Source organism: Vicugna pacos, chromosome X, assembly GCF_048564905.1.
Source record: "Vicugna pacos chromosome X, VicPac4, whole genome shotgun sequence".
NCBI lineage: Eukaryota > Metazoa > Chordata > Mammalia > Artiodactyla > Camelidae > Vicugna > Vicugna pacos.
Window position 1 is genome coordinate 53,974,579 of NC_133023.1, and position 12,728 is coordinate 53,987,306.

The window sequence follows — 12,728 nt, forward strand, 5'->3', positions numbered from 1 at the left end:
TTCTAATGTAAGCACTTAGTGCTATAGTTCTCCCTGTTAGCACTGCTTTAGTTGCATCCTGTAAATTTTTTCTTCCAGTTTTATTGAAATTTTTTTATTGAAGTATAGTCAGTTAAAATGTGTCCATTTCTGGTGTACAGCATAGTATGCCAATCATGCATATATATACACATATATTCATTTTCATATTCTCAATTTTTTGAGATATGATTCACATAAAGCACTATGTAAGTTTAAGTTGTATGGCATAATGATTTGACTTACATTGATGAAGTGATTATCACAATAAATTTAGTGAACATCCATCAACTGATAGATTAAATTAAAGAAATAGGAAAAAATATATTTTTCCTTGTAATAAGAGCTCAGGATTTGCTCTCCTAAGAACTTTCATATGTAACATGTGGCAGTGTTAATTATGTTTACTATGTTGTACATTACATCCCTAGCAGTTGTTTATCTTATAATTGGAAGTCTTTACCTTTTGACTGCCTTCATCCAATTGCCCCTCCCCTCAATCCCTACCTCTGGTAACCACAAATCTGATCTCTTGTTGTTGTTGTTGTTTTGGGGAGGAGGTTATCAGGTTTATTTATTAGGTCATCAGGTTTTTTTAATGGAAAAACTGAGGGTTGAACCCAGGACCTCGTGTGCATTAAGTATACACGGTGCCACTGAGCTTTACCCTCCCCCAATGATCTCATTTTCTCTATGAGTTTGTTTGTTTTTTGAAGTGTAATTGACTAACAGAACTGCTAGTCCTGTTACACAACATAGTGACTTGATATTTCTATACATTTCAAAATGATCACCAGAATAATTCTAGTTATGATCTTTCACCATACTAAGATATTACAGAGTTATTGACTATATTCCACACACTGTACATTTCATACCTGTGACTCATTAATTTTGCAGCTAGAAGTTTGTATCTCTTACTCTCCCTCACATATTTCTTTCCTTCCCTTACCTCCCCCACCTCAAGCAACTACCTGTTTGTTTTCTTTATCTATAACTGTTTCTGTTTTATTATGTTTGTTCATTTGCTTTGTTTTTTCAGATTCCACGTACAAATGAAATCATACAGTATTTATCTTCTATGTATGACTTATTTCACTTAGCATACCCTCTCAGTCCATCCATGTTGTTGCAGACGACAATTTCATTCTTTTTTACAGCTGAGTACTATTCAATTATATATACATACCATATCATTTTCTACTGTTAAATTTTTATTTTATACTTATATTAACAATAAGGAAGTGGTGCAAATGTGTAATTTGGTCTTTGTAGTGAATATTGACTTTTAATTTCATTTACATGTGATATTATGGAGCAATTCTGAAATTTTCTGTTGAAGTATAGTTGATTTACAATATTGTTACTTTCTGGTGTACAGCAAAGTGATTCAGATATATATATAATATATCTTTTTCTTTTTCAGATTCTTTTCCATTATAGTTTATTACAAGATATTGAATGTAGTTCCCTGTGCTAAATTCTGAAAAATTAATCAGTCTTCAAGACAGGTAAAATAAAGGTATTCAAAAGCAGATTTGAATAAATATTCCATATTTACAATTTTGAGAGCTTCATAGATACCACATCTTCTTTAAGTATTCATCCAGTGATGGGCATTTAGGTTGCTTCCATAGCTTGGCTATTGTCAATAATGCTGCAATGAACATAGAGGTACATATATCTTTTCTAATTAGTGTATTCATTTTCTTTGGATAAATACCAAAGAGTGGAATTGCTGGATCATATGGTAGTTCTATTTTTAATTTTTTGAGGAATCTACACACTGTTCGCTCTAGTGTTTGCACCAACTTACATTCCTAACAACAGTGTACAAGGGTCCTCTTTTCTCCACATCCTCATCAACACTTGTTATTTGATATCTTTTTTATAATAGCCATTCTGATATGTGTGAGTTGATATCTCACTATAATTTTGATTTACATTTCCCTGATGATTAGCAATGTTGGTATCTTTTCATATGCCTGTTGGCCATCTATATGTCTTCTTTGGAAAAATGTCTATTCAGATCCTCTGCTTATTTTTTAATTGTTTTTTTTTTGTTGAGTTATATGAATTTGTTGTATATTTTGGATATTAATCCTTATATATATATTATTTGCAAATACTTTCTCCCATTCAGTAGGTAGCCTTTTTGTTTTATTGATGGTTTTACTGTGCAAAAGCTTTTTTAGTTTGAAAGAATGTCATTTGTTTATTTTTGCTTTTGTTTTCTTTACCTGGAGAGACATATCCAAAAAATATATTATTAAGACTGATATCAAAGACCTTACTGCCTATATTTTCTTTTATAAGTTTTATGGTTTCAGATTTTTACATTTAAGTCTTGAATTATTTTGAATTTATGTTTGTGCATGGTGTGAGAAAAGCAGTTCAGTTTGATTCTTTTGCATTTATTTGTCGAGTTTCCTCAATACCATTTATCAAAGAAGCTACCTTTTCCACATTGTATAATTTCTCCTCCTTTCTCATAGATTAATTAATTACCCATATAAGTTTGGGTTTATTTGCAGGCTCTCTATACTGTTCCACTGATCTATGTGTCTGTTTTGGGGCCTGTACCATACTGTTCTGATGGCTGTAGCTTTATAGTATAGTTTGAAATCAAGGAACGTGATACTTCTAGCTTTGTTCTTCTTTCTCAAGATTGTTTTGGCTACTTGGGGTCTTTTGTGTTTCCTTACAAGTTTCAGAATTATTTGTTCTAGTTTTGTGAAAAATGCCATTGGTATTTTGAGAGGGACTGCATTGAGTCTATAGATTGCCTTGTGTAGTATAGTCACTCTAACAATATTAATTCTTCCAATCCATGAACACAGTATATCTTTCTATCTGTTTGTGTCATTTTCAGTTTCTTTCATCAGTGTCCTATAGTTTTCTGAGTACAGGTATTTTATTTTACCTCCTTAGTCAGATTTATGCCTAGGTATTTTATTCTTTTTGATGTGATTGTCAATGGGATAGTTTTCTTAATTTCTTTTTCTAATAGTTCATTATTAGCATAGAAATGCAACAGGTTTCTGTACATTAATTTTGTATTCTGCAGCTTTACTGAATTAATTGATGAGTTCTAGTAGATTTTTGGTGGCATCTGTAGAATTTTCTATGTATAGTATCATATTATCTTCAAGCAGTCAGTTTTTCTTCTTCATTTCCAATCTAGATTCCTTTTATTTCTTTTTCTTCTCTGATTACTATGGCTAGAACTTCCAATGCTATGTTGAATGAAAGTGGTCAACACCAGCTTTGGGATACCCCCACAGTCAGCTATGTCAGAAACCAGCCCCACCAACTAGCCAGCTAACACAAAACTCTGAGACCCCCAGCCCCACAACCACCTACCCTAGAACCTGGCTCTGCCCACTAGCAGGCCAGCAGTAGTCCCGGGACCCATAGGCTGCATCATGACACCACCCCACCCATCAACAGCCAACAGCCTCCACACAAGGCAGAGCCTAGCAATCTACCAGACTGAGTGCCAGCCACACCTACCAGATCACCCACAATAGTCAGCCCACCACAAAAGGAGGACCCAGGCAACCCACATAGGAAACCCCCTAGAGCATATAGCTTTGGTGAACAGAGGGACATGTACTGCTGGGACAAAAATGAATGTCTCCTACAAAAGACCACTTCTCCAAGTTTGAGAGATGAAACCAACATACTGAATACATAGAAATAAAACCAGCAAATTAAGTGAAATGATCTGACAGAGGAATATGTTCCAAAAGAAGGAAGAAAACCCCAAAAGAAGTACTAGATGGAGACAAGCAATACACCCAATAAAGAGTTCAAAGTAATGATCATAAAGATGTTTAAAGAACTCAGGAGAAAATTGGATGAACATAGAGAGAAGTTAAAAGCTTTTAACAAAGACAGAAAATATGAAGAAGAACTGGACCGAGATGAAAAATACAATAACTGAAATTAAAGGTACACTGGAAGGAGTCAATAGTAGATTCTATGATACAGAGGAACAGATCAGAGAGCTGGAAGGCAGAGTAGTGAAAAACACTGAAGCTGAACAGAAAAAAGGAAAAAAGAAATAAAGACAGATTAAGAGACCTCTGGGACAATATCAGGCATACTAATATTCTCATTATAGAGGTCCCAGTAGGAAAGGAGAGATAAAAAGGGACAGAGAATATATTTTTAAAAGTATTAGCTGAAAACTTTCCTAACCTGGCAAAGGAAACAGATATCCAAGTTGAAGCATGAAGAGTCCCACACAAGAACCCAAAAAGGTCCACACCAAGACACATTGTAATTAAAATGGCAAAAATTAAAGATAAAACAAGAATATTAAAATCAGCAAGGGAAAAGCAACAAGTTACATACAAGGGAAATCCCATAAGGCTAACAGCTAACTTTTTAGCAGAAACTCTACAGGCCAGAAGGGGGTGGCACGATACATTGAAAGTGATGAAAGATAAAAACCTATAGCCAAGAACACTCAACCTGGCAAAGCATTTCATTCAGATTTGATGGAGAGATCAAAAGTGTTACAGACAAGCAAAAGCTAAAAGAGCTCAGCACCTCCAAACCATTTTAACAAGAAATATTAAAGGGACTCCTTTAGGCAGAAAACAAAAGGTCATAACTGGAATTAGGAAAATTGTGAAGGTAAAAATCTAATTGGTAAAGGTAAATATACAGTAAAGTTACTAAATCAACCACATATAAAGCTAGTAGAAAGGTTGAAAGACAAAAGTGATAAAATTGTCTATATCCCAAATAAGTTGTTAAGGGATACACATAAACAAAGATGTAAAAGATGATGTCAAAAACAATGAATGGAAGAGGAAGAATAAAAATGCATTTGAACTTAAGAGATCAGCAACTTAAAATAATCACATATAGACTGCTGTATATAAACCTCATAAGTACAAATCAAAAACCTATAATAAACAAAAAAGAGAAAGGAATCCAAGAATAACAATAAAGATTGTCATCAAATCACAAGGGAAGATAACAAAGAAGAAAAAAGAAACAAAAAAGAGCTACCAAAACAACCCAAAAACAATTAACAAAATAACAATAAGAACATACCTATTAATAATCACTTTAAATGTCAATTAACTAAATGCTACAATCAAAAGACATATAGTGGCTAAATGAATACACAAACAAGTCCCATATGTATGCTGCCTACAAGAGACTCACTTAAGATCTAAAGACACATAGACTGAAAGTGAGGGAATGGATAAAGTTACTTCATGCAAAGGAAACAAAAAGAAAGCCAGGGTAGCAATACTTACATCAGACATAATAGACTTTAAAACAAAGACCATATCAAGAGAAAAAGATAGACCTTACATAATGATCAAGGAATCAATCCAAGGAATAGATATAACAATTTTAAATATGTATGCACCCAACACAGAAGCACCTAAATACATAAAGCCAATATTAACAGACATAAAGGGAGAACTGACAGTAACACAATAATAGTAGGGAACTTTAACACCCCACATACATCAGTGGACATGTCATTTAGACAGAAAATCAATAACGAAATGCTGGCCTTAAATGACACATTACAACAAATGGAATTAATAGATGTATATAGAATATTCCATCTGAAACCAGCAGAATACACATTCTTTTCAAGTGCACGTGGAATATTCTCCAGGATAGATCACATATTAGGCCACAAAACAAATCTCAGTAAATTTAAGAAAATTGAAATCATATCAAGAATCTTTTCCAACGACAATACTATGAGACTAGAAATCAGCTACAAGAAAAAAATTTGCTTAAAATGCAAATACTTGGAGGCTAAACAATGTGGAACTAAACAACCAATGGATCGCTGAAGAAAACAAAAAATACCTGGAGACAAATGAAAATGGAAACACAACAATCCAAAATCTATGTGACACAGCAAAAGCAATTCTAAGAGGGAAGTTTATAGTGGTACAAGGCTACCTCAGGAAACAAAGCTCAAATACACAACCTAACTTCACACCTGAAGGAATTAGAAAAAGAAGAACAAACAAACCAAAACTTAGTAAAAGGAAATAAATCATAGAGTTCACAAGAGAAACAAATGAAATAGAGACTAGAAAAAAAATAGAAAAGAGCAATGAAAATAAAAGTTGGTTATTTGAAATGATAAACAAAATTGATAAACCTTTAGCCAGATTTATCAAGAAAAATGAGAGGTCCCAAATCAATAAAATCAGAAATGAAAAAGGAAGCATTACAACTAACACCACAGAAATACAGAGCATCATAGAAGGTTTCTACAAACAGTTATACATCAACAAAATAGACAACCTAGAAGAAATGAACAAATTCCTAGAAATGTAAAATCTCCCCAGAGTGAGCCAAGAAGAAACAGAAAATATGAACAGACCAATTACCAGTAATGAATGTGAGTCAGTAATAAAACAACTCCCCAAGAAACGAAAGTTCATGACCAGATGGTAACACAGGTGAATTCTACCAAACATTTAGCAAAGAATTAACACCTGTTCTTCTGAAACTAATCCAAAAAAAAAGTTACAAAGGAAGGAACACTTCCAAACTCATTCTGCAAGGCCAGAATCACCCTTATACCAAAACCAGACAAAGATATTACAAAAAGGAAAATTACAGGCAATGTCACTGGTGGCCATAGATGCAAAAATCCTCAACAAAATATTAGGAAACTGAATTCACCAATACATTAAAAGTATTGTACATCATGATCAAGTGGAATTTATCCCAAGGATATTAGGATGGTTCAGTATCTGAAAATCAATCAATGTGATACACCACATTAACAAACTGAAGAATCAAAATCATATGATCATTTCAATAGATGCAGAAAATGCTTTTGACAAAATTCAACATCCATTTATTGTAGAACTCTCAACAAAGTGCTTATACAGGAAACATAACTCAGCATAATAAATGTCATATACCATAAGCCCACAGCTAGCACTATACTCAACAATGAAAAGCTGTAAGCATTTCCTCTAAGATCAGAAATAAGACAAGGATGCATCTCATACATTTTATATGTTGTGTTTTCATTCAGTTCTGTGTGGTTTTTGTTTATTTGTTTCCTTTGAAATTTCTCTTACTCAAGGGTTGCTTGAAGTATGTTTTTTAATTTCCAAGTATTTGTACCTTTTCCTATTTGTATTGCTGATTTCTTGTCTAATTCCATTTTGCTCAGAAAACACACTCTGTATTCTTTAAGTGCTTTTAAATTAGTTGAAGTTTAGTTTTTGACCAAGGATATGAGATGTCTTTGTGCATGTTCCATGGCACTTGAAAAAAAAATGTACTCTGCTGTTGTTGTGGAGAGAGTCTTTCATAAGTGGAAAAGCCCCTCTTGGATGATTCAAGTGTTCTGTTCTTCTGTATTTTTGCTAATTTTCTGTCTAGTAGTTCTATCAGTTGCTATGAGTCAGGTGTTAAAGTTCTTAACTCTAATTTGGATTTGTCTGTCTTTTCAATTCTGTTTTGGATCATGTATTTTGAAGCTCTGCTGTTTGGTGCATACACATTTTGGATTGCTATGTCTTCTTTGTATATCGATCCTTTAGCAATTTGTGATATCTTTCTCTGTCTCTGGTAGTTTTCTTTGCCCTAAAGTCTACTCCATCTCATAATAATGTAGCCAGTCCTCCTTTTTTTTATTAATGTTAGCATGATATGCCTTTTTTCATTCTTTTACTTTTAACTTGTATCATTATGTTTGAAGTAAATATTTGTTGACAACACATAATTAGGTCATGTTATTTTTTAATCCACTCTGACAATCTCTGTCTTTTAGTTGATATATTTATACTGTTTATATTTTAAGTAATAATTGATATGTTAGAGTTTAAGTATGCCATTTATTTATTATTTATTTTTGTTTCCTCTTTTTTCTAGCCTTCCTTTGGGTTTTTTGCACATTTTTTAGGGTCCCATCATGTTTCATTTATACAGTTTTTAAGTATATCACGTAATATAATTTTCTTAGTGGTTACTCAAGATATTAGTATATGTCTGTATGTGTGTGTAACTTATCACACTCTACACCTATTAACAATTTATCATTTTGAATTAAGTATTGAAACCTTACTACATTTAGGACCATTTAAATCCTTCCCACTTTTTACATATAATTGTCTAAAGTATTTCCTCTACATACATTGAGTATGACAACAGACATTATTATAATTTTTATTTAAACCATCAAATATGATTTAAGAAACTTGTGAAAATTTGGATAGTTTATTATATTTACCCTTATTTTTACCCATTCCATTGTTCTTCTTTTCTTTCTGAACTCTCAGCCTTCTGTTATCCTTTCCTTTTTGTTTGGAGACCTTCCTTTAGCCTTTTAAATGATAAATCTGCTAGCGAGAGATTCTTCTAATTTACCTTTGAGAATGTCTTTAATTTCATTTCATTCCTGAATAGTAGGTTTGCTGTATATAGAACCTGTGGTTATCAGTTCTTTTCTTTCAGTATATAAATAAAATTGTGCCACTTCCTTGTAACCTGCATGCTTTCAGATAAGAAATCTGTTCACCTTCTAATTGGTGTTCCTTTAAAGGTAATGCATCTTTTCTCTCTAGTTGCTTTCAAGATAATTTCTTTGTCTTTAGTTTTCAAAAGTTTAATTATGATGTTTATTGGTGTGTGTGCATTTAGGTTTATCTTATTTGGTGTTCACTCAGCTTGTTGAATCAGAAAATGTCTTTCACCAAAATATGGGGAGTTGTCAGCCACTATATCTTTGAATACATTTTCAGTTCCACTCTTTCTCCTCTCTGGGCCTCCATTGGTATCAACTTTAGCTATTTTGTTCTTCTACAGGTCCTTGAGGCTCTCTTCACTCTTATCAGTGCATAGTTCATATTGAATAAACTCTATTCATCTGTCCTCAAGTTCATTGTTTCATTTTCCACCATCTCCACTCTTCTATTGAGTCTATTTAGTGAGGTTTTTATATTAATTATTTTAATTTTTAGTTCTACAATTCCCATTTTATTCTTTTTTTATAACTTCTATTTCTTTGCTGGGATTTTTTTTTTTTATTTGTTTCAAGGGAATTTGTAATTAACTGTTAAAGCAACTTTATGGTGACTGTTTTAAAACCTGTGTCAGACAGTTCCAACAATCTGATTCATCTCAATATTGCATGAGTTGATTTTCTTTTCTCATTCACATTGTGATTTTCATGGTTTTTGTATGATGAATTACTTTATTGTATCCTTGGATATTATATTAGAAGACTCTTGGTCCTATTTAAATCTTCTATTTTAGCAGGCAGCAGACCTGACTAGGTTTAGGGTGTTCATTTTGGCCTACTTTTGTGAGTTACAATTCCAACAACAATTTAGTTTTCTGAGCCCTTACAATGCTACTCTGACCTGCTTCATGATCTGGCTCTATTTCAGCTCTTGCTTGCTCTCTACTGGTGCCACCTGTGGAAGCAGAAGGTGCTTCCATGGGCCATGCAGTGTCATTAAGTAGAAGGTCAAGAATGTCAGAGCTATGGGACAAAGAGTGTTTTCCCTTGCCTGTTTTCTGGACCCCCAGTACTGGTGAACTCTCCACTCTATGTCTCTTGGTGCCTACAGAGGCAGAAATTACCTAACTGGGCTACCTTATGCTGCTAGGTAAAGTGCCAGGAAACACAGGTTCTGTGTAGATCTTTGCTACCAGGTAGAGGTTTAGGAATCCCTGCCACTACTGCCACTCATTTGAGGGACAGGAGACATTTTGTACAAGAATGGATTTCACATATTAAAGGCCCTTAATGTAATGCTGATGTGATATCAGCCTTTGTGTGATTTTTTTCATATTGCCACCCTTGGATGTTCATTTCTTATTGAACTATCATTTTTCCCTCCTTTGAGCTTTCCAAAACTGTTATGAGGAAAGTTGTAATAAGTGGCAAAAATGATAGGTTTGGCATCAACTGACCTGAGTTTGAGTCTTGGTTCTGCCTTTGGCTGAGAGATACTAGACTAGTGATTTTCTGTTCCTTGAACTTCTGTTGTATTCCTTGTAAAATGGACCTACTACCACTCATCCTCCCACAGAGTTAATGTGAAGATTAAATCAAAAATAATTGCAAATTCACTTTGTAAAATGATATGCAAAGGGGGTGGTGGCAGTTCTCTTACTCATCTGCTATCCTCTGTAACCATTTCTGTTCTTGTCATATCTGTACCATGAGCACCCCACTAGATGACCCTATTGTGCCAACCCCAAAACCCTTGTTCTTATTTTAATGGACATACTGGAAACTGAATCCAGAACCTCATGCATGTTAAGCATGTGCTCTATCACTAAGCTATACCCACTTCCCTAAAGCCCTTGTTCTTAAATTCTAATCCTTGAACTGGTACCAGGCTGACTACATAAGAATCACCTAGGGCTTGCTTTTGAAATACAGATTCCCTTGCTCTACCCTCAGATTTTATTCAGTAGATCTAAGATGAGGCCTAGAAATCTGTATTTTTAAACTTCTCTCCAGACAATTCTTCAAACACAGCCAGTTATGGGGCCCATTTTTTCTGAAGCACTTCGCACCATATCTTGCATATGGCAGACAGTCAGAAAATGGTTGGTAAATTAAAGAAATTCTGGAAAAGAATAATCTGTATGACTAAAAGGATAGAAAGTTGGATCTTGAGAGGAGAGGATAGAGGTCTATATTCCTTGAGTATATGAAACCATAGGAAGGGGGACATTTCATGGCTGTTTTTTATTGCACCATGGGTTCTTTTGAAGTCTCAGACAAATTGTTCTCCATTTGTGCAATGAACTAAATGATAGGCAATAAGTGTAAATGGTCGCAAAAGCACTTTCCATTATGTACCAGGAAGAATTTCTTGATCCTGGGTGGGGTTTGAGGTTAAAGCAGATTACAGTAACAGATTGCAAACCAGCCTCCCATAATGTTCCAAACTCCTACCCTTGTTAGGTCAAAGGGAACCTATCCACATGATCTTTTAACATTCTCTTGCACATCTGTGATTCCAGCTGCATCATGAGTCCTTACAAGCAAAGCCTAGTAAATTAAACTAGTAATTATTGCCCTTTAAAATGCTAGTGATTTTAAGAGTTTTCTTGAAAAAGTCTTAGTCAATAGGAGCATAAGACTATGAATAACACCAAAATATTTAGCTGTCTATTGAAACTTCTTCACAGTATCAAATAAAATGGGAACAGATGCAGCTAGACCAGAACTTGGTTAGTAGGTAACAGATTTATTGGACCTGCTCATTTTAAAAATTAAGGTTAGAAGCAACATATGTCAAAAATCCTATAAAACTGCTCTGGAAATCGTCTTCCTGGAAAGCCAGAATCCCTGCTAATGTTCTGAATTTGCTTTTCAGAACTGAAAGATGACATCGTATACATCTGCAGCACTGTTTGAAACAATGCTTTTTTGAAACAGAGCTTACTCTGCGTGGGTGTGCATTCAGTAGCAACCCCAAAGTTTCAAACACCTGGTCTCTTCCCAGAATATAATCCATCCAATCCCTTGAGAGAAGAGAGCTTTTCTGTTTACAAATACAGGTGTTGTTGCTATGAGTTACAGTTTTCTGGAAGTTTTCGTACATAGTTCATGATTTAAAAGCAAAAGGAGATCACAGGAGAGTGAAGTCACCAGATCTTCGATCTATCCTGAAGGCTAGAGACTTGAGGAGAATCTCTGTTGGCTCTTTTTATTTTTGCTGTCACATATGCGAGTCTCCTGTTGAATCTCTCTGGTCCACCATTCCCTCTAATGAAGTCATGTTCTATGCTCAGGGCACTAATATCCTCAGAAGCAGATGTCTCCCATAAAGCATGACCTCATTCCTTGGAATGGGAAGAGCCAGCAGTAGACTGTTGGGCTAATGTGGAGGGGAGGGATTTGTTTAAAAATAGTTTTCTTAAATAATGTGTTCAACTTTTTTATGAATTTCTATAAAATGACAAATCTAATTTGTTGCTGTTTTTGTTGTTGTTGTTGTTGTTGTTGTTAGACTCATTCCTCAAATGCAGAAGGGGCAACCACTAGGCCAGAAAGAAGAGAGTCCTCACAGAGCATAGACACTTCCATCCAGTTATTTGTTATAGTGTGACAGATTTGGGTACAGAAGGGCAAAACTTGAGCTTTTCCAATGCGATATCTAGGCTTTGTATCAGACCCCACTGAATCACAGCCTAGATTTCAACAAGCATTTTATAACAGACCTGGAGCTCAGAGGAAATAAACTTAAATGTCCAAGGAAAGTTACTGACCCAGATGCTCTCAGCAAATTAGGCAAGTGGGAACACTGCTAGAGAAGGAAAGGGTAGAGGAAAAGAGTGGACCAATTAGAAAGATGCAATTTGAAGCCGTCCAAACTTGCTCAGGAGGATGGGCTTTCCAGGCTATTCCTGTTCCAGATGTAGGGCAGTGCCTAAGCACTGACTTCCGAAATTATTAGGAATAACCAAAATTTATGATATCCTGCACTCTCTGACACCCAATAACCAGGTCTTTCAATCACAACCCACATGTTCCAGTGTGCTCCTCACTTCTTTCTGTGTCTATGCAGAAAGTAAGCATCCTAGGGAAAGAAGATCCAAAGACCTAATTTCCTACACAAAAGGCAAAGATCTCTCCACAAACAGCATCACAAGAAAATATAAGGTACTTACCATCTGAGCTCAGTATCTGTAATTTGTAAATTTAATCACTACATTTCCATAATAAG

At 34.6% G+C, this 12,728-nt stretch overlaps 1 protein-coding gene across 4 annotated transcripts in view; it reads left to right on the forward strand.

The window, feature by feature from the left end:
- The window catches only part of EDA (ectodysplasin A), a 335,284-nt gene that overhangs the window by 278,304 nt on the left and 44,252 nt on the right, over positions 1 to 12,728 (forward strand). The window lies entirely within an intron of this gene.